Below are 27,694 nucleotides of genomic sequence, written 5' to 3'. Positions count from 1 at the left end.
TCATGGATCGAAGCTGCGTTTGTCTAACCCTTGTCAATTTTCAGTTTAAATTTTCAGCGAACATACGGCATCAATTGTTGAGCTGAATAAGGCTCCAATTCTCATTGAACGGAACTTCGCTAAATCAGCTAAAATAAATGTTCGTAAATTTCCTACAAAACTTTATTAATGTCAAAGCACCTAGCAGGGTAATAGAGATTTTTTGCCATTTACATTATATTAGACAGGAGTCGCCGTGAGATGCCGCATTGGAGGCAAATTTGAAAACGAAAAAGTGGTTACTGCGAAGGGTTTTCATTAAACTTTTATTAAAGAATTTACATTCAGTTACGTAATTTAGTTATTTGTATGCAGACTGCTAACGTGATGTTAGATTATTTGTTAAAATAATGTACATTTCAAATATGATCACTCATATTTTCATTGAAAGAACGTTCGTGCCTATTTTTCGAATATATCTTGGCTCTTACCGCATTTTTAAGAGTGTAAAAATCTTATAAAATAAAAATGACATTTGACACTGCCAAAATTACCTACTTTATTTTTTTCTATTACCCTGCTTGGTGCTTTGTTAATGTTCATGATTGCGACCAGAAAATGTCTCACCTAAAACATTCTCGCATTTTCTAGCCTCAATCAAGAGGAATATGTGTGAGGCTTTCTTGCAAATTTTTCTCGACCTCAGCTCGAACTACATACTGAATTGTTACTCGCACACGATCCCTATAGTCTGATGTGCTCCTAACGAAAAGTGAAATATCCGAATTAAAATTTACAGATGACGGAACACATTGAGTTTCGCTTTGAGTAAAAGTATCCTTGGCAGGAAAAGTATCCCCGACAGCCTTGCCATTACGAAATTCATGCGTAGATCGGTGGTCTGCTTGTCGTTTGTAAAACGTTAAATATGCGAAAGCGCTTAGTTTCGAACAAGTTTTATGTAAGAAAACGGTTGAATTACTGTTTACTACTTGTAAAACACATCTCAGTACTTGATGAAGTTGTTTTATTGTGTGTGAAGCTTTCATCAAATTGTAACTTTCCAGCGTGATGATGAATGCACGGTTGCGAACAAGTCTTACGTACCTATAGATAAAACAATCAATTGATATGGCTGGTCATTTGAACGACAATGCTGACAAAAAATAAGCGATTAACTTAAGAGGGGTTCTTCTGAAAAACATAACACCGAAATCGGGCGTATTTTTTAGTAGAATTTTTTATATGTATTCGACCCCAGATGCCAAAATCACTTTCAAAAAAATTCTTCGAAGCTTATGTAGCTAGTGTGAGGTGATCAAAAGCCGAAAACATGCACTTTTCTTACAAAAATTTCTCCAGTTACACGAGCCGTACAGGGTCGTGGGGGGTGTCATTAGAAAGGTAATTGCATGTACTTCCGGGGCAAATAGGGTCTTATTGGGTTTAAAATTCATCCACACTGAGATATGCACAGTTGAAGTTTTCAACCAAAAAAAGACTGAAAACTTATCTACAAAATGTATCTACATGCACTTTCAGGGCAAATAAGACTTATTGAGGTTTAGAAGCATCTACGACGAATTATGAGAAGTTGAAATGTTTAAGTGCTTATATTGAATAGTAGATGCTGCCAAACTTCCGTAAGCTCTACTTTCCCTGAAAGTATATGCAATTACCTTTCTAATTACACCCCACACGACCCTGTACGTTTCGTGTACCTCGAGAAATTTCTGTAAGAAAAGTGTAAGTTTTCAGTCTTTTTTCGGTTGAAAACTTCAACTGTGCATATCTCAGTGTGGATGAATTTCAAACCCAATAAGACCCTATTTGCCCCGGAAGTACATGCAATTACCTTTCTAATGACACCCCACACGACCCTGTACGGCTCGTGTAACCGGAGAAATTTTTGTAAGAAAAGTGCATGTTTTCGGTTTTTGATCACTTCACACTAGCTTCGAAGAATTTTTTTGAAAGTGGTTTTGGCTTCTGGTCTCGAATACCTTACTGGGCACATATAAAAAATTCCAATAGAAAATGCGTCCGATTTCGGTCTTCCGTTTTTCAGAAGAATCACTCTAAACCAGAGTTTTGTTATATGAAACAGAAACAGAACAGAAAACTAACGAAGTAAAAGATTTGATATTCAACGATCAGGTATTACTTGATACAAAAGAAGTAACAGATTTAGTCGCTATAAATACGTATGCCGCGTTGTTTTTATCATGTTTTCAACCATAAGATGAAATTTATCATCCGAATATGTTGAGTAATGCCACAATATAACTAAATAATTACAAATTCATCGGAATACAAATAAGTTATAAATTCAACAGTCAGCTGGCTTATCAGTAAGAGATTACCACTCCGTCGGTGAACGTACATGTATGCATAAATACAATGACGAATGAATGAATGGAAATTATTTTGTCTTAATGAAAGTAGAAAACGATTTGAAAGGGTGTGTCTGGTAGGCAACGAAAGATAAATAATCAAGGTCATAATTGTAATTTGGGCTTCAATCCATCGCTACCACATAGACAACTGATCCACGCGGAATTTTGAAGTTTGTGTGTTTATGCCAGAGAAAGATTTTTGGATGATGAAGCTTCTAGTGCAGAGCTGAGATTATTGGAAACTTGATACAGATCAAAACTATATTCGCGTCCAGAACTAGGAGTTTTCAGTTCCATCAAAACCATATGAATTTACGACTGCGTTTTCAGTGTAGTCATTTTTATCATATTGATTTCATTATTTATGAGGATAAACGTTGCACTGCAAGTAAATTGTAAATATTCCACCTTGCGTACGTTTTGCATGATATAAATTAAGGTTTGTGTGAAACTCTTATCTACAATATAAATCTCCTTAATCGTGCGTTATGCAATTTTGTTTTAAAGATAACAGATTCTTAATTGAATGAAATGCAGAGAAAATTTTTGTATAAATCGCAAAGAACTCTTAAGTCCGATAAATTCAAAATAATTGAGTCCTAGCGCCAATCTGATTTAACGCATTACGGGCGAACCGAAGGCAAATCACTACTCGATCCAATGAATTTCTTTAGCAATCCAACACGGCAACGCATTGAGCATCCTCTTGAGCACTGTATGAGGGTTTCTTGCTCTAGTGGTTTCCATTCCTCTTTTTCCTCATTTTTTTTATTTTTATGTTTGTAAAACGCAATGTAGAATGTATAGAATGAATTGAATAAATTTCCTGTGATTGATTATCAATTTAGGAATACATTTCAAACACGACACTAACACTAGCCTTAATTTGAACTATGTGAGGCGAGATGTGCATCGTTTTCGAGCCGAATGTAAAGTTACTTGCTAGTGAATTTGTATACATCAGCTACGCTACGAGAATCTACGCCCAGGGCCTCGATTCTCATACATTCTTAACTTTAAGAATTCGTTCCTTGACAGTTCTTATGGGATTATATACACAACATACAAACATAAGAAAATGCGATTTGTCGCTCAGGGCGAATTGTCAAGGTTACGAACAGCATGAGAATCTACGCTCAGGGCGCCGATTCTCGTGAATTCAACATTACGTAACTTATAAGTTGTCCCCTTAAAAGTTACGAATCCTATGGAGAACTCCTAGCATTAAGAAGACACCTGTGAAGTTACGAATTCTTAAATTCATGAGAATCGGCGCCCAAGGCTACAATTCTCGCAAATTGTCAAGTTTGAGAATGCATCTTCTACGAAAATGTAGGAAAATGTCAAATTTTGTGTGTGTGTCTGTATCTGCGAGACCTCCTGAATTTAAGAATTCGTAACTTGACAGGTGTCACCGTAACAGTTACAAATAGTGTGAACCACTCTTAACTTTAAGGTGACAACTGTTGCCCTAATTTTCCATTTCATTTTCTGTTGCTTTAATTTTCCTTTAGGTTTTCCGTTTTTCAATTTTTTTTAATCAAAAACCAATGTTCTCAAATAATTCTTCCTTCTGACTTGGAACAAGTCACTTAGTATACCTTCGCCCAGTGTGGTTCGATTGCAATATAAACATTAAAAATATCGATATTTAAGTAATGATGTAATCCTTTTGTCGAACCATATTTCTCAGATTTTGCACCGTTTCCATTTGATCAAAATGATCTCTCCAAAAACAGCAAGTGAACAAAAAAAAAGTACGTTGCACAGCCATGGATATGGTCGCAGACACTATGAAAAAATCTGCCGTACAACAAATATGTGGGAAATTTTAAACGGCAATTAATTATTGTTATAGTTCAATGTTCGGAGAACACGTGGTTGTAAAAGCACATTTTTCTTCGCTTGTTCAATGCGGCTAATGTGTATAATGTGTAGAAGTTTATTGCTTGGCGCTTTTTTTTTGCATATATCCACAAAAGAGACAATCTCGGTGACAAACAGTTTTACAACGACACACACCGTGCAACAAAGTCTCCGTTTGAATTATAAGTACAAAACTCTTCTTTCGTTTAAACTCGAGGTGTAATAAATAACCGAGCTGATGATCATGATACCGGAGTTTTAGGTTCATAAAATAGATAAATTATGAGATGGTACATTGGGTTGATCTTTAAAAGAATTCTTGTTTATTTTGTGTTCACTTTTCGTTAGCGTCCAGACTTCCACAAATTACCTTTAGAGTGTTTCGAAGAAGGGGGAATATATGACTTGGATAAAAAAGAAGTTATTTCAACTTGTAAGGGAATGTCTGATATTTAAGTGATAAACTGTGCTAAACTTTCATTCACTAATTTTATTCAAAGAGAATTATAAATTTTGGCGTGCAAAAAATCTAATTTATCCATTCATTTGACATCGGCTACTGTCCCAGAGAAAAATCGAAAAATCTGGCATTACAAGTTTCTAATTAACCTGTTACACACGGCAAGCATATGACCAGCATTATTGAGTCGGGTCTATTACTTTCATCGATCAAAGTGTTTTTAATCGGTTGACTTCAAATCATGTACTTCAATTTTTTAACATGCATTTTACTATATAAAGGACCACAGTACTCAGAGCTTGTCATTGTTTTTGTCGTTGTTATCGATAACAGATGAATAGCCATATCAGGGTTGTATACTCGCTAACGAGATTTTTTAGCGACGCTAACGCTAACGCTAATAGAGAACGTTAGCTAAACGGCCGCTAACGCTAATTTCCAACGCTAAATCCCCCGCTAACGCTAAAATCAACGGTAATGCCCTGTCAATAAATGGCACCATTGTGAATGTATACACATGGACGACGCAATTTTCGGTTTATTTTCATTTATTATTTTAAAAGGTCATCCGGATCAATATTTTATTACTGCAATCCGTAGATCTAATTTGCAGGAAGGCAGCGACACTGTGCTGGAAAAATTCTATAAACTTTACAATGTGCTGTTCGACGACAAACATCCTCAACTACACAACAAACACGTGGTTAACCTGCAATTTAAACACATGAAATTAATTTTGTGATTATTACTTCCACAATGTGATCGGATCAATATTTTATCAATGCAATTAGTAGATTTGACTTGTAGGAAGCCAGTGGTATTAATCTGGAAAAGTTTTATTCACTTTTGATTGCAATAAAACGTTTTACGAATGACATTTTCCAACTGCATGTTCGTCGTGTGGAGGATACAATTTGTAACATTAAAAAGAGAATAAAAAACGTTTCCAACTTAATACCGCTGGCTTCCTATAAGTCAGATCTACTAATTCCATTGATAAAATGTTAATCCGATCACATTGTGGGAGTAATAATCACAAAATTAATTCAGGTGTGTTTGGGACTCGGTGTGTTTGGGACTAAACCTGTCTTGCCCGTTTCTCTTCTATATACTCATTGAAGAGTATAACCTGAAGTGAATCACAACTCGCCGATCCATGAAGTAATCGTCTTCTTCTCGTCTTTTCTACCTCTTAATACATTCACTCCTGAACCCAATACTACATCCATAGAGGTAGACCACATCTGTATATAGAAATACAGTTAAAACAATGCTCTGATCTGATACATCTCGCAATGAGAATGGAATTTTTTACCTGTCGTATTAAGAAAGACGCATAGGGGTTTAGATCGTCTACGGATTATCTGTGTAAGAAAAGAAATCTCGTTCACTCACAGTCTCAGCGTCAGTTTTTTACCATATTCAAGACTTCAACCGAGCTAAAAAGAACAATAAAAACCACGACAGAAGAGCCATATTCTAAGTCCAAGTACAGTCAAATCCGTGTAAAAACGCAAGAGCAAATTAAACAAAAACAAAAAGTCGTCCGAGTCTCGTTTATCCCTAGGGTACCCAGAGACACCGTCTTGTTCCGCTAAATTCAAAAACTTCGGAGTTCATCTTTACAATTCCAGTGAAATGTAAAGTGAAGACAAACACATTGGGGAACTCATCAGGGTCGACTCGGTGTGTTTTTTACCTGTCTTGCCCGTTTCTCTTCTATATACTCATTGAAGAGTATAACCTGAAGTGAATCATAACTCGACAATCCATGTGTTACACCGAGAAACACACCGACACCGAGACACACCGAAATTGCGTCGTCCATGTGTATGCATTCACAATGATACCATTTATTGACTGGGCATTACCGTTGATTTTGGCGTTAGCGGGGGATTTAGCGTTGGAAATTAGCGTTAGCGGCCGTTTAGCTAACGTTCTCTAATATCGAAAAGTTTTAGCGTCGCTAATTTCATTCGCTAATCGAAAATTATTTAGCGTCGCTAATAGCGATCGCTAACGCTCGCTAAAGATAACAGAGAACGTTAGCTGAACGGCCGCTAACGCTAATTTCCAACGCTAAATCCCCCGCTAACGCTAAAATCAACGGTAATGCCCTGTCAATAAGTGGCACCATTGTGAATGCATACACATGGACGAAGCAATTTTCGATTTATTTTCATTTATTATTTTAAAAGGTCATCTGGATCAATATTTTATTACTGCAATCCGTAGATCTAATTTGCAGGAAGGCAGCGACACTGTGCTGGAAAAAATCTATAAACTTTACAATGTGCTGTTCGACGACAAACATCCTCAACTACACAACAAACACGTGGTTAACCTGCAATTGAAATACATGAAATTAATTTTGTGATTATTACTTCCACAATGTGATCGGATCAATATTTTATCAATGCAATTAGTAGATCTGCGTCAAATGCCCAACTTATATCTCAGCTAAAGCAAAATCACTCAGAGCAAATATTCTGCCGCATAAAATTATCTGGAGCATACCGCCCCGTAGCATCCTTGACTTTCCCAATCGCACTTCTACTCTACATTATATATATAGTCCTTTGTGAATACGGACCACAGGCCCACCAGAGGCTTAGAAGCAAGGATTTTCAATCCTACTCACTCAAACTAACTAACTATTCTGGCCAAGGCTCAGTTTATGCATTAAGTTCATAGCGTTATGTTTGACTTGATAAGAAACGAAAAGACGGCTAGCCATCTGTTCTCCACCACAACGACGAAAGTAAATGATGACCTCAGTCTAATAGCCTCCATATATAGCAAAATGAATGTTAAAACAATTGAGGGAAAGATTTTATGTCTATGTAAGCGCCACATTAACCAAATGAAGTAAGAAATTCAACGATTATGTAATGACACACTCACCGTTTGTAAATTGTAATAAATGTACAGAATATAAGGTGAACTGAAAAAAAAACAGAGCGCGAAGAATGTCAAGGAAAAATCAGCAGATTTTCGTGATTCCTTTTTTTTGTGTGATGAAGTAGAAATTATGTTCTTCCCCTCAATTTACACCTTTAAAGGGGAGTAGAACATAATCGTTATAAAAGTTTCAATTACGATAACAGCGCCGAAAATACGTTACGTAACTTATGAGTGATCCCATATGAAAGACATCCCCATTTGTGATCCAGCTAATGAATCGTGTGTAGTATCATTCGAAAGGTAGTATCAGTACCATCCACTGAAAATGTCAAATTTAACATGGACTATTGATCGGAAATCATTTTGCTGAGACTAAATCTGCAGCCACCCTACCATTGTCTCTACAAAACTGCGGCCGCGCATAATACACATAAAATTTAATTGATTTAAACAACAAAAAGAAAAACAATAACCAAACCATCACCCCATATAAATATTGACCACCTTTTACATAACAGGAAACCATGTAACAGAATTTCCATAAAGCTAAGTGCGTTAGCGCATGCGCTTCAATATTCGCAAACACATGGGAAAACCTGTAACTACCTATTCCGTTTCCATAATAAAAATTTTATATTAAAAAAAAGAAAGAAAATCGTTACAAATGTGAGGATATCGAGACCATCCTATGTTTCCTCAATGTTAGATTCGTTTTTTTTTTAGAACACTCATACAATCCAGTCGCTCTGTATAAGTTACATATAATATATTGTCATGAATACCATTCTCTTAAGTATAATAAAAAAAAGCCCCATAGAGTGTACACTCAATAAATTTTCCTTAATTTAAATAGAAAACTGCTATAATTCTCCTAGCATTATATGCGAGAAGGCAAAATAAAATACAGAAGAATTATACATAACAATTCATACTGTTGAATGTTTATATTCCTGCAGGGTGTGGCGCCTAATGTGTAAACGCGGAACATTGTATCTGAAGAATGGAAAATACATGAAAATACAACCGCGAACATCCGACAATATCATAAAATGTGGACTGAAGCCATAGCGAAATTAATTCAATTAATTTAATTAGTTTTTAAAGAGTGTTGGCACGTTCGCGATGGTGAATTTCTGATTTAACATGGAAATTAATAGGCGACACAACGGGTCTCTCATTTATATAAAAAATACAAAAAGCGGATACGTGTACGCCAAACACATTCGTTGCAAATACTTAGTTATGGCAGACACATTCATTGCAAAGAGACTTGCGACTGAAGTGGTTTTAGCTATTCGGACCAATTTGTCTCTACCTGCAAAACCATTCGAAACCACATCAACTGGTCTTAATACTGGCAATCATTTAAATACTTCACATTCTCGTTTCGATATCGTTTTAGGAAATGTCTCAATTATCGTCATTGGAGCGACCGAAATTGCAACATTATACCGCACAAAAATTGTTACATTTAGTAATGACCTTTATAAGGTAGTAGTCCCTACACCGGTTGCATAATATGCGTAATTAATGCTAGCTCACCGCTTTGCAACATTATTTGCACAACACGTCAACTCCATTCATCAAACATACCAAACATCGTTACTTTTATGCTAGCTACACATAACCGACCACATTTGATTTTTTTTTTAACATGGCAACAGTCAGTCTTTCATGCAATAAAATTAACATTTTAATTACAAATTGCGTGATGGATCAAAATATTTCCTGAATATGGGAAATTATAATCGTGTAAATTGTGTGGCGGTAGTAAATTTAAGGCTGGAACGAAAAACCAAATCCCTCTTGACGAAAAGAAAAAAACCAACACAGAACCCCTGGAGAGATTCTACAACATGATTTTCGGTGTGTACGGTTATTCGGTAAATTAATTGACCATTTTTGCGGCAGTTTAATTGAAAAAAAATGGAATTGAAGAGAGACACTCATTTTTGTGGTCTAATTTATTTTGATTAATAAGAAATTAATTAGCATTAAACGGAGGCGTTCAATAAAAATAAAATCTTTTCACTCAAAACCTATAATTATGACAAATTCAGTGAAGGGAAGAGAAGCATCCACTTTTCACTTGAAAGTTTAGGGACTGTTCACATATGACGTCACGCTATTTTATGGAATTTTCGATACCCCCCTCCCTCTCGTCACGCAAAAAGGGTCATGTGTGTCCATATATTTCATCTTTCGAATGTTTTAAACGTTTAAACAATGCTATACATTACCATTCATCATATCATCATGAAAAACGATAGTCATCACGGTAAGTGAATATTTTATTATGTAAAAGAAGCCGTCATTTTATCATCAAATGTGATATGACACCCGTACCCGTGTATCATCATTCACTTGACATGGCTTTGCTTTTGAACCGAGGTTGTATTTGAGGAGGTTTAGCAGACCGCACAATTTCCCACATTTTCCTCAATTCTCCTGAAAATTATTTTTGGTAAAATTTGGAATTAAATAGGGGTCGCCGACCATACCATAATTCTTTTCGTATTTATAATGAGTGGTGGACAAGTACTTCACACAGGAAAAAATTAATCCGAACCCCTGGGCTGTTTCAAGATGATATTACAATTAAATGTCTTTTGCTTATGTATCTACCGATTTATGTCACCGACTCAGAATGTCATTAAAGTTTTTTTTTCGTGAAATTGAATAATTTCGTTTTCGAGGGCGCCAGATTTGCGAGTAGAACGACTTCGATTGAACAAATGAATCATCAACAGTAATCGTTGTGGATCAACTATGGCATGTTTGGTATCGTTTAAGAGCTTATTGTTCAGGCTTTGAAATAAGGCTGCCATAAAGGTACAGAAGTGGCCAAATTTCACCGAAGAATTACCAACAACTCAGACAAATAATTTGAAAAGAGGCTGGTTATTATTTCCAAAAAACATCTGCTTGGCTCCAATACGCAATTTTAACGATTCTAGGGAGCTACAATATATCTCTTCTAATTAAAAACTTAAGTTCTTTATTAGAAGAAACATAACCAGTCCGTTTTCAAATTATCTGTCTGAGAAGTTGGTAATTTTGTAGGTAGCGGTAAAAGTAACTTCTAAAAATGTGACATAGGGGCCCCTTTCAAAAATATTTTGTCGCCATCCGAAAGAGATTAACCGCGTCTAGAAAGAATCAATCTGAACTGGCTGGCACGGTCACTTTGTCAAGGATATATCACTCTTCGAAAATGGTGAAATTTTGACTTTCAACTGTTATTGCTCCGAGAGCAGATGACCGAAAGTAATAATTTTTGCACAGTAGATCTTAAAATCGTTGCCTCTACCGATCCCTATTAAAATATGTGCTTAGACTGTACCTGACTGCTTCCGGTAGTCGCATCCACTGGTCTTAGAAACAGAGCCCAGGGAAATTTAGAAAAATATTGAAATCTGAAACCAACAGATTTTTGTGCCCACTGAAAATGTCACGTAAAAACGTAAATAGATCTAATCCAAAAATGTGAAAGCCTTTATGAGCAATGGACTATTTCCAAATTTGTAGCCTTTATTTAGACGGAAAAATTTTCGTTTTTTGATGATTCCTCTCAGCCAAAACTTTTTTGGTTTGTTTCGGTTTGGACAAATTGCCAGATAACATAAATTTACACAATCTGCACAGGTTTCTTAAAGTGGGATAAGTTATCACCCAGAAACCAATTTTTCCTTTAAAAGTAACATATTTTTACGTATTCTTTCAAAAATAAGATTTTGGTTCTGAGAAATCATCACAAAAACGAATATTTCTTATCCTTAATGTAGGCTATAAATTTGCAAAGGGTTAATTCCATAGCATTTAATCAATACAGAGTAAATAAAGGCAGTACCACTTGATTTGACGAATGTGGTAGCTGTCAACAGAAAATAGATTTGGTTGTAGCAGTTTGACCAGCTCTGAGAAACGTGAGCAGTTTATGAAAATTTCGTTAGACTGCTCACTTTTCTCAGAGCTGATCAAATGACTACAACAAAATCTATTTTCTGTTGAAAGCTAACACATTCGTGGTCGGAATTGCGGTCGTACATGTTTGAAAAGGGATTCTGATGGAAAGAAATCATCAAAAATTAAATATGAGGGCCTCATATTATGAGGCACACAAATGTAGGTAACAATTTTATCTAAGTACCGGTACATTCCAGTACTGTTATTATCACTGGTAGCGATTTTAATCAAATTTATTCCGGCTGAGATTTCAATGTTGAAGTCCGGATATTTTAATGTCGATGTCGCATGTGAAATGAGTTGGAATGAAACAGCATTAGTATAATTAATGAAAATTAGAATTCCGTAGTCAATTTTAATTTGACGATAAGATATGCACTTAAAAAAGGTGCTGACAAAGGTTAGGAATGCGGAAGCTTAGTTCAAATTAATGGAATGTTCATTTTATAGAATGTTACGAGATTTTGTTGAGACAACATTTAATGAAAATATAGGAGTCTTTCTGATAGCGTAACGCTTGTGATTTAGTCCTATAATCTAATAAGAGAATCGACGTCATTTCTCCATGCACAACATTATGGAAAGTTTTGAAGTTGAATTATTGGTTTTTCATTACACCAACTACGAAAGTTGTAATTTTCGCTTCCCGAATGAGATGCGAAAGTATAAAAATTCAACTCTCAGTTAGCCACGACATCACAAGGGTGTAAAGGAATCTCGCGCCGCGTCATTCACAATTACTCACAAAGTGACATTTTCCTTATACAAAATGTGTCAAAATGTGAATTATTGTGAATGACGCGGCGCGAGATTCCTAGCAACCATCACAAGAGGTGCGAAAATACTTTCGCTTCCCAACAGAGGAGCGAAAGTACTTTCGCCCCTCAAACGAGGATGCGAAAGTAAATGACAGTAACAACATGTGTTCCGTCTGGTGTCGTTGTAATCATTGTGATTGTTGTGATAGAAAAGAACGTTGCCAATAATTTATAAATTTATCTTTTACCAGGGGGCTGCCGCCCCCTGCACCCCCGCATATTTCAGCTTATTTCGGTAAATTTCATCAGTTGGAACATTATAAGGAAGCTCAAATTACAATTTTCGTAGTTGTTGTAATGAAAAGTTGTGTGGATCACATGGCACGACGTAAAAAAATTCAACCTGTGCGATTGCCGCCCTGGCCTTCGGCCACGGGCTGCAAACTTCGCACACGGTTGAATTTTTTAACTTTCGTCCCTTGTGATCCAAATAACCATTTCGTCATTTTAGCTATTTTTGACATCACGATAAGTTTTCAGTTTATGCAGTGGTAGTAACGCAATAACAGCGAAATGATCAAAAAATGTTAAGTCGTCGATCGATCAGCCATAAAGAATTCTAGGTAAAAATATTTGTTAGATTATTGGTGGAATATGTTTTGAGTTGAGGATATTGAGCGGTGGATTTAAGATAACATAGAGAGACAAGTGAACTGTTTAAAAATATAATTTTGAATAAACAGATAAGGCAAATATCATGAATTGTCTTGACCAAACATTCAATATTTTCAAAGTTACGCTTTGGGAAAGGACCATTAGAGTACCAGTACATATTCTGAGTAAGTGTAAATTGTTTGTGGTGTGCTTTTGGGACATGTAGTTGAAATGAAAAATCCTGTGCACAGGTTCGGCAAAACCGAAGCTTCTGGTAAAAGGACAAAGGACGTAAGTGACATCGATCTGTTTTCGACACAGATGACAGAAATAAGCAGCGAAGTATTACTTGTTTTGTCTTATGTATCACAATTTATGATTAAAATTGTGAAGTAAAAGATTTTGCATAAATCTCGTGAAAAATGCTACCTCAAAAGAAGTAATAGATTCCATAAATTTATATTGTTAACCACCATTTTGTAGCCTGTGAGTGTAGCTACGTTTGACGATTTATTGTAATTGACGTAAAATGAAGTTGCTTAGCGTTTTGTGCATTTAAATGAGAGGAGATTACGGAATCCACTGTCCGATTTTCCACCCATTAATTTTACAATCGACCTTTATGTGTTTGCCTATATGCTTTATGCTAAGGGGAAGGAGTTCATGGTGACTATTTCGTTTACATTGTGGATCTGTCATTGTGGCATCTCATTTGACACAATCATATTCAGGATTTTGGAGATATTCTAATGATTTTTAGCGAATCAGATTGCTTACTTAAATTACAGTGAACGACATCTCAAATGTCTCACTGTCAAATTTTTCTGAGAATTTTATTGTGTCATTGCAAATTTACAATGACATTCTCTGAAAAAAATGACAGTGAGACATTTGAGATGTCGTTCACTGTACAACTTTTCTGCTACATTTATTAAAAGATGACTGATTATTACGTGTTGATTGTGTAAATTAACCGACCTGAAACAGTGATCATCGAACACGTTTATAAGCCGATAAACTTAGAAGAATCTCGAAAAAAAGCAACATGACCACTTGCACAGCAAAGACATCCCTAATATGGGTTGAAAAAAAATTCCATGCAATAAAACTTGCCTTCGCTGATCAAATAAAAGTTAAAATTCACATTAATTCATTTAGAGTCGCTTAATATGTGCACATCTATATGCTTAAAATGTGGTTCTATATATGTAGAGGTACGGTACATACGGTACACATAATATTTTATCAAATAAAAATAATTTAAATATTATTTACCTCTCCACATTTATCGCCGTATTTAATATTATTTTTGTGTGTGCATTGAAATTCTTTTTTCAGACCACCTTCTGACCTGGAATAAATGCATAAATTTAATACAAAAAAAAGGCAATAATCGACTAGACGGGAGCGCCTTTAACCATTATTATATAAATACCGCTGGGTTACAAAAATAATGTTTACCTATCTTTAATTCATATATCCGACCGACTGTACATAAGACAGTTCCTGAATGCCAGTCTTTCGTTTTAATAAAATACAAACAAAACTTCCTGTAAAACTGCAGTTTTTATTTTTTTGTCATAAACTTGACAACAATTTAACCTAAATGGAATTCTACGTTTTATAGATATATGTGTTATAGGGGAAATGTTTTACCGGGTTGACCTCATAATGTCAATATATTTACATTTCCATATGGTTTGGAAATTAAAATAACTGGATTCGTACAGGCATATGATGGTTAATTACTGTGCTTAGTAATTACTTTGTTAGCCTTTCATAAACAGCAAGCGTATCACTGTGTATAGTCATTAGGTCTGAGAAACTTTTGTTGTTTCAACTACTCTTGTACTTCATTTGTTTAAACACAGTTTATTTTGCTTATTTTTCTATAAAAGAGAAAGTGGCTTGAGCTGACCTTTGTCGGCTTAATCGCTACCAGATGATTAGACGTTCCTAAGACTTTATTCCTCACGAAGTGTACAGGAAGATACATTTCCTAAAGCCCTTGATATTTGTGTGAATTGTGTGAAAGCACTACAAACTCTCACGGTGTATACCTATAGGACTTGTTAAATAAATTTTATTTGGCCAGTTTTCAAATTCACAAAATAGAATACAATCGTTTTATCACAAAATTTCATGAATCACAATTAATATCACTAAGAATCTGGAGGACAATTCTAGTAAAATTAAACTTTCGTTTCTGAGGACGAGGCCGAATCACTACTTGACCCCTCGTACGTAGCAGTTACGAGTTCGAAAACCTATAGGCAGTTTTTCGTCCTGATTCTAAATCACTAATAAAATAGTTTCTAGGACGTCAGGATCCGAAGATATCTCAATTTTAAGTGAAATGCATTGGTGCGAGCGAGATGCAATGATGTCAAATAGTTTTATCTCGCTCGCACCAATGGATTTCCTATTTAACTTAAAATTGGGATAGCTCCGGATCCTGACGTCCTAGAAACTATTTTATAAGTGATTTACAATCAGGACGAAAAACTGCTAATAGGTTTTCGAGCTAGTAACTGCTAGATACGAGGTATACACCATATGTGAAGTTTTGATACCAGTGATCCTTTTGTCGGTTTGTTCAATTTTCAATACGACAGTTTTATGAATCACAAGCAGACTCTTATCCTGATTTTGATTAATTTACATGTATGTATTGTAGAGTGTTAAAATTTGGGTGTGTAGTTTGATCGTATCTTCTGTTACATAAAAACCTTGTCCTATCTTATGCCTAAAACAAAGCTTTGTTCATTTGATGTGTTTTTAACCTCGGCTTTGCCTCACTTAGACAAACTTTCCATTTAGACAATTGTTAAGAAACTAAATATTTTACATACCACACCACAGCACTGCTTCTAGCGTGAACATAGAAAATGTACGGATGCTGATGAAATCAGAACATATCGGCACTGCGTTTCTTTTGTACAGATATGTTAAAACACACAATAGAAACAATCCTACGCGGTAGCTTGTATCAACAAAGCATCCAAATTTGACACTTGTCAATTCGGTATTCATGCTAGGAGCAGTGCTGCTCTCACACACTAAATGAACAATCAATGTACATAAACAAGTATTTCTGTGTATAGAAAGCTACAAAGCAAAGAGACGATAATCATAAACATTTAGCAATATTTATCTTTTACTCTAGTTGTTACGAATATCTTGCAGTTTTCTTTATGTATTCAATGTGATTCGGGGCGGTAACAAAACCTGTGTGCCAATAGATTTCCAAATAATAACAGACAAAATTTGCCAACGCCAATTTTATACTCATTGCACCCTTCCTTAAACAACTACATAAACAGACAGTTATTGTGTGGAAAATCTTGTGATTGGTGCTTTGAACTAAGCATCTTTTCAATTCGCAGCATCTATGCGCATGGATACAGGATGGTGTAATGTATGTATATTGTGCATGACGAAGGGTAGGTTGGTTTTTTTTTAAATTTTTATTGTGGATGTGTGTAGGTATATTGTAATCAACCATTTTATTAAAATATTCATTTTTATGCTAACTGTTTCCGTTCTGACAAGTCTAACCAATCGAACGAATGTCAACCTGCTTCTGCAACGATTAATTTAATTATTAAAATTTTACGATTACGAGACGATCGCTTAAAAATTATTATTATTTCCTCCCGAGACCGAAAGGAATTGGAATGAAAAATTTTTTGAAATGAAAATAAAAAGAAATTCGAAAAAATATTAAAAATGAAAATAAAAAAGAAGAAACAATCCGATGCGTGCTGTGTATAGGTACGGTGAATACAATAAAAACGAAACTAATTTTAATATTAAAAAATTTCAAATTTATGCTAATTGCAAATATATTCATCTGTTAAATAAGCCTTTGACATAATAATATTGTATTGGAATTGTAAACACCATTAACGATTTTATGCATTAATGGCCAGTGACTTTTTTCACTTCTTTTATTTAAAAAAAAAATAATAATTATGCAACGTGTATCGTTATCGCCTCTTTCTTTGATTGTTTGAGCATCTTATAAGCATTTTTTGATGACTCAATTATGCAATTTCAATATTTGCAATGCTCAATGCTCATACTCCCGGTATTTGTATCTATAGAGAAAAATCTTATCTACTTAATCAGTTAAGATGTTCCAATCAGAATGAAATCAAAACGTTTTGTTTTTGTCAATTAGAGCACTGACATCCAGCCTTAAAAAATAAATAAATTTTATCTTACAGGAAGATTTAACTGTTCTATGATCCACCGTGGATGCCATAAATTTCCATCTACAAGGTGAATTGTCGTTCGAAATTTTTCTTTTAATATCTGTGCCCGTAAATTGAAGATTTTGATAGGCATTCATTTCGATGAAAGAAAACTGAAAAACCTGAGAAGACGCAAAACATATGTGAATAAGCATTTTTTTTCGGTGTCTCTTATACTCCTCGTCTCTATAGGTTTTTTTTTCTTCATCTGAAATTTTTATAATGTATCGTTAACAGCTGTTTAAATTTTAATATGTTTATTTTCGTCAAACTGGTATAAGTCTATGGAGATGTGTCTCCTAAAGATATTTGTAGGAAAGAAAAAAAAAGATAATTTTATTTTGAGTATAATAAATGGAAAAAACGTAATTAAATTCAATGAGTTAGTGTTCTACTCAATGAATCGTTTGACTTTCAATTAAAACAAAATTTTACTTTACACAAAAAATTTATTAATTTATTCGCTCAATTTTTTGGAAAATAAGTCGCTACAGTGATACTACAACTACGTTCGGCTAAATTGAGCGGAAATATTTACACATATCGGAACAGAAAATGGTTTAGTATTTCAAAGAAAGAATTTGAAATCGGATAGGACGGCTTGAATGAGCTAGATACTCGATTAATTTCTTATGACTCGAAACCAACCTTTACATTTGGAATTTCGGATACAGATTTCGATTTCGTAGTGCCTCTCTTCTCTTTTTTTTGCAACGGCAAGTGTGGGTTTGAAATCTTTTACTTCATTCTTTTTCACTCGCATACATTTTACTATATAAGACTACGCTACTTTCATTGCTAATTTTTGGCGTTACTGTTGATAACAGATGTTCTGGTTCGTTCTGAACTCTTTTTTAGCACAAAAAATCAATCGCCCAGAATCACTTACAGTAGAGGTGTGACACAAGTCCTTTTATCCACTTACAAAAGAACTTATATCGGTGGGGGTGACGCTTATAGCTTCGACTCACAAAAAGTTAAAGCGAAAATTGTACTGAAAAAAATCTAGCAAAAAAATTACCAACAAAATTTTGCGTCACAAGTGGCAGATGATTCAGTTTTTCCTTTGTTTCAGGACGTATTTTTCCCTATTTTAACAGTTTTCTTTACAGAACTTTCCTCAATATCTGTCACTTGTGATGCAAAAAATTTTTGGTAATTTTTTTTCTAGAATTTTTCTTCAACTATTCTTCAGGTGACCGAGACTGAGTGTAGAATTATGACTCACTCTACTGTACTCGTAGTGATCGTTATTATCAATCCATATACAGTAGAAATACGGAATAGAAGTGGAATTTCATGTAAGTTACTTTGGTTTTGGTTCCATTCATAATTGTCTCTTTCAGTCCACTCTGTTCCTTTTCCTGGATTATGTATATAGATGGTTCAACTTAACCAGGTCGAAATCTATTTGAATCAATTTATCAAATTTATTATTCTGAAACGATTAAAATATGATTTTCATGATTCCTAGTTCACTTATACGGCAAACCCTGACTTAGTTATTAGGTTGCGTCTTGGATTTAGTACCGATAACGTCTCTTTGTGTTATGTGTTACATGTCCGAATTTTTCGTTGGTAATGTCATTCAGTCAATTAGGCAACGGGTTTAGACGGTGTGTATTGTCTTCAATTTCCATGGAATATCGGCGAAACTCGGGTGTATCACATATTTCAGAACAGAAAAATTTATCACAAATATTCTGCACTGCCAACGCACTGCCTAGCACCGAAGCTGACTTTGCCGTCACTCAAATAGAGGACTGAACCGATCAATTGGCCTTCTAATTGAGTTATGTCAAAGCACAACAGGCCCACTGGAGGCTTAGGTGCAGGGGTTCTCCCCACCCACTCATACTATGTCAAAGTCAGCTTCGGTGCTTGACAGTGCTTTGGCACTGCGGAATCTGCAATTACATCGCAATTTTTCACATATCGATAATGATGTTGAAAATGAGCGACAGTCTAAGATTAATGTGCTTTATATATCGAACCTGTTAAAAGAAGTGAAATAACAGATTCCACGAATATGTTGAAAAATTGAAGTAACAGATTTCGAATCATTATCTTGAAAATACTCAGATCAAAAAATCAAGAACCTATGAAATACGGCTACATTTTATCCTACCATATAGATTACAACTCCATTATTTTTTCTTTCATTAAAAATATCCCATCATTTTCAAAAAAAATTCTTGATTTAAGAAAAATAGTTAATTAGAATTTCTCAATGTAAATTCCTCTCAATATCGTTGAAATGCCAAATCAAAAAGATTAAAATTTTTACATTCTTATCTTGTTTACTAGGAATATAAGTGCACACAATGAATATTGAGTTTCTATTTCTCTTTGGTTATACAGAGGATACAGCAATAATATGTAAGGCTTTACCACTGATGGGAAAATTGAGGTTGAACATTTGACCCGGTCTATCCATAAATATGTGTGTAAAATATATAATATTGGATGTATCTTTACACTTTTTTCGGTATAATATAATATTCTTATCGATAATACTTGAAAATAAATATTCCGTTTGAATGACTTCGATAACCTATATGGTAACTGTTAATAAAATAAATGAAATATTTATATAACTTGTGATTGTAACTACATTACACAAAAATATAATATCTTAGGATAGCAATCATGGTCTACTTTTCGGAGATAATAAACACTGTTGAAGGGAAAATGTTACATTCTGTGTATCGGAAACGAAATGGTCTCAAAATGAGATAAGGGGTCAAAGCAGGTATAATACATATATCCTAAAACCATTCAGAAGCGATAATAATCTTTAAATCTCATACTTCTTTCGGTTTGAGTATCATGCAGTGACATAATAAACATCAAAACTATGTGTAAAGAGTTGAATATTCTAGTGAGCGTAGTTGATTTGCGACCAGACCGAGGTAATTTTTGTCCTGAGTAATATAAACAATTCTTCATGAATGTTTCAAAAAAGGTACTTGTATTCTGGAGTAATGATGATCTGCGGCTCATCTAGTCTTAAAAATCTTTATTCACTTAAAAGTTTTAGAGACCGCAGAAGCAGATGGTGACTGGTACCTTTTTCGTTCGTCTAGCCTAATTGGACAATTGAGTGACAGTTATTACCTTTTATCTGTATTGAACGATAAATCTAGCGCTTATTCCTCTAGTCATAGCAATAATGCTTCTAACACTCATTTTTCCAACGTCATAAAGCCTCCAAACTTTCAAATATGTATGCATGTGTTTTGTGTTTTTATTCACACCAAGAAATCATAACTCCTATCTTTACGAGAAAATGCAAGGTCCATTTTGATTGCATAAGCCTCCGAATATTTCTTATGTTCATGCTAGAAGCAGAGCTGTGCTCTAGTGCAAGAGTGTTTGTCTCAATATATCTGTTCTCAGCCCTCTCAAAATGTTAATGTTGACGATTTAACCGAAACGCCTTCTGCTCGGTACATACGTAACTTCCAAATTGCCAAAATGAACATTTTGAACAGAGATGCATAATCTACTAATATATTCTTTCGCATACGCTCACGCCCATGTTCCCCAAAATTTAACCTGTCACATACGGCTATTCATCTGTTATCGATAACGACGACAAAAATAATGACAAGCTCTGGATAATATGGTCCTTTGTATAATAAAATTCATGTTAAAAAAAATTGAAGTACAAGATTTGCAATCAACCGATTAAAAATGCTTTGATCGATGGAAGAAATAGACCAGACTCAACAATTCTGGTCATATGCTTGCCTTCTGTAACAGCTTAAAATTCTCCCGGAAACATAGTTCGATGGAAATAGCTTTTGTCCGAGTAGTAGAACTATGCACTTATTACCGGAGACATCCTATTGATTGTTAAGCATGAGTTTTGAAAGGTTTCAACGAATCTAAAAATACAAGAATTTCAATTTTTCTTTTGTTGTACTTCGCGGTTATACTTCTTGTGCCACTAATTTATTTTACCGACGACGACGCACCGAAACATATTTTACATAACAAATAATGGTTCAGTAAATACAGACATTCATTCATTCATAAATGATGATATTGCACCTATTTATGTATAGGGATTACAGTATGTTCGTACGTACACATCAATCAGAAACACTCACCAAAGTGAAGATGGAGAATATTTTTAAAATTTCCTATCCTGCCTGGCCCTACAACTAATTAAGTGCATATTAAATATGTCAACACTAAATGGTAATTAAAAGACGATTAATGATATAGGTGTTCCAATATTCCATGCATTATCATAAGGGGGAAGTTCATTTTCTTTGTTGTAAATGTAAAAAAGTGTGTTGAGAGGTCCCACTGACTTCAGCTGCTTTCTTAAATGAATAAATTAATATTTATGTGCAATATGTGCAGTTTAATATACTGAGTAAGTCATTTATTTGCTGTGCGAGTGCTATCAACTTTTGATTGAAAAGGTTCACGACAGCATTGATCTGTGTACAACACTGTTTTCTTATTGAGTTTAGATGAATTATTATACAAAAACATCAGCAGCAAGCATTAATTGTTATTATTGCATGACAAAGAGATCAATGAAAAACAAGCTAATAAGTGCACTGAGTGTACAGAGCATTGAATTTTGCATTTATAAATGTTGCAAATTTGGAACGGAAAAAAATAAACAGGAAAAATGGAATAAAACGGCTACATTGTCGACGATGATTGCTGTTGTAACTGCTATATGAAAAATGCTATCTTAAATACATTAAACTTATCAGCATTTTATAAAATTCAATTTTTAAACAACAAATACCAAAAAGGTCAGAAAGATTATCGGCAACCGAGTTTCTTGATGCGTTACAAATATTAAAAATTATTTTCTGAAGACAAGACGGAACAAGTTAATGAATAACTTGTGTGCGATGTTTCCTTTCGAAATAGAATTGAATCAATTCGCCTGCAAGATAATAAAAAAATTTGAATTCGAATGGGATGATCAGATCATTCTAAAGTAAGACGTTTTTCGAAAGCAATTCTAGACTAGAATTTCTAGGTGCATTTTTGTATCTAACGATTTTTAATTCACCTGCTAAAATGCGGGGTGCCACTAGGTTCTGGGCAAAAGACAACGTTACGATCAGAGCGGTCAGATTTAGCTACCGTTTTACTGTAACAAAATTTCCAATTAATAAAGGTGTTGAACCTTTTACATGCAGGTTGTCATCTGTTATCGACAACGACAGCAACGACAAGGTCTGACTAATAAGGTCTTATATCAAAAAGAATGTTGAAAACAATTGAAGTTTAGGTTGCATGGGTCCGGAGACAAAGAAATTTATTGATAAATTGGGCTCTTTAATGAACAAGAATAGACCGGCTGAAGCCTGGTGAGGTCTTTTTCATTTTTTTTCAATTTCTGTTTACTACTAGCTTGGTACTCATTCAAGTACCACTTTGGTATTCAACTACCAAATTTTGGAATTATGAATAGGCAAGCAAGCCGATTAATTTCATCAGTCGGTGTGCAGCTCTCAAACAGTAAACATATCTACAACATCCGTATTAGTAAACTACCATGTTGGTAGTCAACTACCACTTTGGTAGTCAGTCAACTACCACTTTGGTAGTCAGTCAACTACCACTTTGGTAGTCAGTCAACTACCACTTTGGTAGTCAGTCAACTACCACTTTGGTAGTCAGTCAACTACCACTTTGGTAGTCAGTCAACTACCACTTTGGTAGTCAGTCAACTACCACTTTGGTAGTCAGTCAACTACCACTTTGGTAGTCAGTCAACTACCACTTTGGTAGTCAGTCAACTACCACTTTGGTAGTCAGTCAACTACCACTTTGGTAGTCAGTCAACTACCACTTTGGTAGTCAGTCAACTACCACTTTGGTAGTCAGTCAACTACCACTTTGGTAGTCAGTCAACTACCACTTTGGTAGTCAGTCAACTACCACTTTGGTAGTCAGTCAACTACCACTTTGGTAGTCAGTCAACTACCACTTTGGTAGTCTCTATTTGGTAGTCAGTCAACTACCACTTTGGTAGTCAGTCAACTACCACTTTGGTAGTCAGTCAACTACCACTTTGGTAGTCAGTCAACTACCACTTTGGTAGTCAACTACCAAATACTCGATTTATAAATAGACCAGCAGGCCGAATAATTTCGTCAGTCGGTGTGCGTCTCTCGAGTAAGAAACATCTTTGCTGCTATATAGTTTGGGGGTCTAACTACCAACAACTACCAAATTGCGATGTCTGCTATGAGCGATTGGTTACCAGATAACAAATAATAATTGATTTGCCTGGTGTTGGTTTGCTCATAGTAGCATTGCAATTTACCACCGAGGTAGTCAACTACCAAATATTTGAGTTATAAAAAGGCAAGCAGGCCGAATAATTTCGTCAGTCGGTGTGCGTCTCTCGAGTAAGAAACATCTTTGCTGCTAAATATTTTGGGGGTCCAACTACCAACAACTACCAAACTTTCAAATTGCAATGTCTGCTATGAGCGATTGGTTACCAGATAACAAATAATAATTGATTTGCCTGGTGTTGGTTTGTTCATAGTAGCATTGCAATTTTAACTTTTATCAATCACATTTTATTTGTGACACAGACGGACGGACGGACGGACGGACAGACGGACGGACGGACGGATGGACGGACAGACGGACAGACGGACGGACGGACGGACAGATGAAGTGCCCACAATAGGTCTTTTTTTCCTATGGAAAAAAGACCTAAAAAGCAACGGATGAGGTAAAATCGAAAGAGTACCTTCTGCAAAGAATTTCGATTACGATTCAACGTGGTAACGCTGCTTGTATTTTGGGAACATTAGGGAAGAAGAAGGTCGATGATATTTATTTACGTAATTTTTAATTTTTGATAAAGGATCGATTTTCTACCGGCTGCGCCATAATTGTGAGCAGTCTTTTTTGTCGCATTTAAAATAAATAATCAAAAAGTCCAAAAAAATGAAGTAAAAGATTTCTGAAAACAATCTCTGAAAATCTTCCACCAAAGGAAGTAATAGTTTGAATAGTAAAACTGTTAATATGCTTGCCGTCTGTGACAGGATAATCATTTCTTCTTTTCGTAGAAAGGATATTACTAGCAGTAGTAGAGACCACAAAAAACACTTTCACAAGAGAGTCGTGCAAAAGTCATTTCAACTCATTGACGAAAAGTAAAACTTTCGTTGCCTTTTTTGAGAAAAACGTTGTTTACAACTCGGTGATAAATGTTTTTTTAGGCACACGATGTGTATTGTCACTCTCGTCCTACGGCCTCGAGTGACAATTTACACATCTAGTGCCTAAAAAAGCATTGATCACTCGGTTGTATAAATTACTATTTCCAACTCAGTGACACAAATGTTGGCTTTTTTGAGCAAAATGTTTGCATGCAACATTTTAAATTCCTTTTTAGGCACACGGCCTTGAGTGACAATCTTTGGCGTGGGGTAATCTGGCACACGGTGCTAAAACAACGCATTTTTCAAGTACGAAAAAAGTGAGCTCGCACACAATTTTTCAATACCAAAATTTTGAAAAAGGAGTCATTAAGTCGATGGGTGGCTAAAAAGCATTTTCAGCAAAAAACTTGCGTGTGCGAGTTCGCCTTTTACGTAGTTCAAAAGTTCTTTCTTTTGACACCGTGTGCCAGATTCCCCGATACCCATTAAATTCAACGAAAATTTTACTTTTCATCATGAAACCACAGGATAGAATCATAATCATAATAAAAACTAATGATGCAGCAATAAACAGATTTGTTTACTAGACCGGTAAATCGAGGAAAAATCCCAATATAAAAACAATTAAATCTATTACTTCTTCTGTTCAAAGTCTATAGTGTTTCAAACCAATTCTTACTTCAATAGTTTGAATATACATTTTCTATTTATATGATTTCCAAAGCCTAGATGGTGTGGAGCTTCAAAAATTACCGCATCGACTGTCGATTGCATGTTCACATTACAGGTCAGAGATTAGAACAGGTCGAGACCAAAATAAGTATTCGAAGCCAGACGAAACTGAGACCTGACCCGAATTACATTTTTGAAACCCGAAAATCCAATTCAATTCAATGAGTTTTGGTTCAAAATTCCTGACCTAATAATGGGGTCAAAATCAACGTTGACCCTACACAATAGGTAAATGTGTGAAGTTGGGCATTGTGGGACTTACACATTCCTAGGCTAGGAAAACTAGTTTTTGAACAATACTTCCACACGAATTATCAAAATTTTCTTGAAAGAACCTTGGGGTCGGAATCCAACCTGTATTAAATTTGTTCACATCGCAGACGAAAAAGAAGTCATTTTTTCCCTCCGAAACTTCGAAAGCATTTGCTCTGAAAAACGTTGTGTTTACCTCGGGAGAAAAGTTGAAAATTTCTCGGGTAACTTGTCCCCTCATTACGCTCTGGCCAATGACTGCTCAAAATGAAATTTTCAAAAAAAAATTCCTTCAGTGAAGAAATAACTATTGAAACCAGATAAACCAAAATCCAGGTAAAATTAAATCGGATCGGACCACTCATCTCAAATAACAGGATACAAATCCATATCACAGCTCTTCAGTCTATAGTAAAAATGTAAGATATTTCAACAATAACTTCCACTTCAGAAACTACATCCGAAAAGACAATTTAAATTGTAAATCGGTTAAGCAAAACCGAATTTAGGTTAATTTTTTTCGAGTGAAATGTAAATTATATTTTGCTTTGTTGTTGGTTTCGTTGGAACATTTTTTTTATTCGATTCAAATAGGAAATGAAATTGTTATTAATATTAAAATACCCATCCAAAGTTCTTCTAAATTTACATTACATGTGATGTCGTTAAATAAAGTAGAATTGCTGTCTGTATTATTATCAGTTCGGTTTTTTTGCCTGTTTGATTTACGCAAAATAGAGACCCAATGTGTACAGTTCGAAATGCATTTTTATGCGGCGAATTAAATCTGCATTAAGTGTGAATAAATAGACTTTGAGTACTGATTGACCTAAGAATTTGAAATTCTAATTAAGCAGAAGCATTCACTGTTCACATTATATACAAACACATTGACGAATCGTAACAATTTAAAATAATTTTATATAAAATCGATCCGATTTTAAAACAAATTTATTTATAGGTTGCAATGAGAATTGTTTAATTCATTTGAATATGTTGATATTCACAATTTACAAAACGGTTAATAAATATGCGATGGGGAGAGTGTTCGTTCCGAATGGTAATGCACTAAAGGATTTCCGAATATCAATTTCGATAAAAATTCAGAATTTTAAATCGTTTTTTTTTTGTAGTAAGAAATGTCCCAATAAATGGATCATCGATAATCAACATAAATTGGTAATTTTCATTCACATAAAGATTAATTTAAATAAATAAAATGGAATGGTATGGTATTTAATTTCATCCATGGGCTCGTCCTTTTTTTGAATTCACACGATGTATTGTCAAAATTTAGTTACTAAATCTGTTAATGTTTGAAGTAAAATCTTTTACTTCATTTGTTTTAACAAACATTTTACTATTATAGAAGAATGTTATCCAGCTCACATCCTTTAATTTCTGTCATCGCTGTCGATAGCAGGAGACTGGTTGTGTAAATTAGGTCCTTAAGTATGCCAATTGCCAATGTGAGCATACCTGGTTTCTAATTTTATCTCTGAAATCTAAAACTAAATCTTTTTGGGTAGAAAGATTTGGGACAACTAACTGAAATAATTTCTAGGAAATGTTTAATTTCTGCAGTTGTGATGAAATCCTTTCATTCGATTCAGAATGATCTGTTTTTCGTCGAGGTGAAAACAGCGTTTTTCATGCGTTCATTTTGCGAAAATTTGTTTTTGAAAAAGACATGAACAACCAATCAACAAAACAAAACCGAATCCAAGGGCAAAATGTATAGTTTCTCAACTGTTCTGCCAATTGTCAGAGTTGAGGCAATATACTATTTACTCAACGCAATCTGAGTGGACACAAGGTGAAATGTAAAGTTCCAAATAATGAAACGTATTTTACCCGACCATCATCCAATCTTGAAACAAGCCACGCATGAATATACAACAGCCTCTGTAATGACCTTCGACGTTTGAAGTGTATAAAAACTTTCAAATCTAAGTTGAAAATCGAAGTGATGAAAGGTGCCAGTGATTATAACGTGATATCGCCTTACTTTTACTTGAATTGAGAAGTGCAGTTTAAACTTATTTATTTATTTGACTCTGTGCACGGCAGAGTAAAATAAACCAGGCAGTAGCGGTTCATTTTCGAAACGTCAAATAAGGGACCTAATACACTGGATGAAAATGAACTCAAATGAACACTGACATAAATTGAAAAATTTTGTTCGCAAAAAATATAGGGCTACTAGATTACTCAGGTCTCTAGTCAAATCAGCGCTACTGCCTGGTTAACTTTACTCTGTCGTGCTCTGTGATATAGCCTAACTGTTAGACAAAGATTTGAT

General features: G+C 34.8%; 3 long non-coding RNA genes across 3 annotated transcripts; 2 read left to right on the top strand and 1 right to left on the bottom strand.

Moving 5' to 3' along the window:
* Positions 1-418: 418 nt before the first annotated feature.
* Positions 419-11,119, top strand: LOC119072467. The gene is made up of 3 exons (XR_005086869.1): positions 419-576; positions 10,654-10,656; positions 11,109-11,119. It is a non-coding gene; the product is annotated as an uncharacterized LOC119072467 (long non-coding RNA).
* On the bottom strand, positions 10,589-27,448 carry LOC119072468. The gene is made up of 3 exons (XR_005086870.1): positions 27,247-27,448; positions 20,677-20,678; positions 10,589-10,601 (listed from the first exon to the last, which is right to left on the bottom strand). It is a non-coding gene; the product is annotated as an uncharacterized LOC119072468 (long non-coding RNA).
* Positions 25,769-26,568, top strand: LOC119072469. The gene is made up of 2 exons (XR_005086871.1): positions 25,769-26,077; positions 26,354-26,568. It is a non-coding gene; the product is annotated as an uncharacterized LOC119072469 (long non-coding RNA).
* Positions 27,449-27,694: the final 246 nt, after the last annotated feature.

The sequence above is a fragment of the Bradysia coprophila genome (assembly GCF_014529535.1).
Source record: "Bradysia coprophila strain Holo2 chromosome IV unlocalized genomic scaffold, BU_Bcop_v1 contig_81, whole genome shotgun sequence".
NCBI classification, from domain to species: Eukaryota; Metazoa; Arthropoda; class Insecta; order Diptera; family Sciaridae; genus Bradysia; species Bradysia coprophila.
The sequence above is the reverse complement of the archived record's forward strand: the minus strand, read 5'-3'. Positions and strand labels throughout refer to the sequence as shown.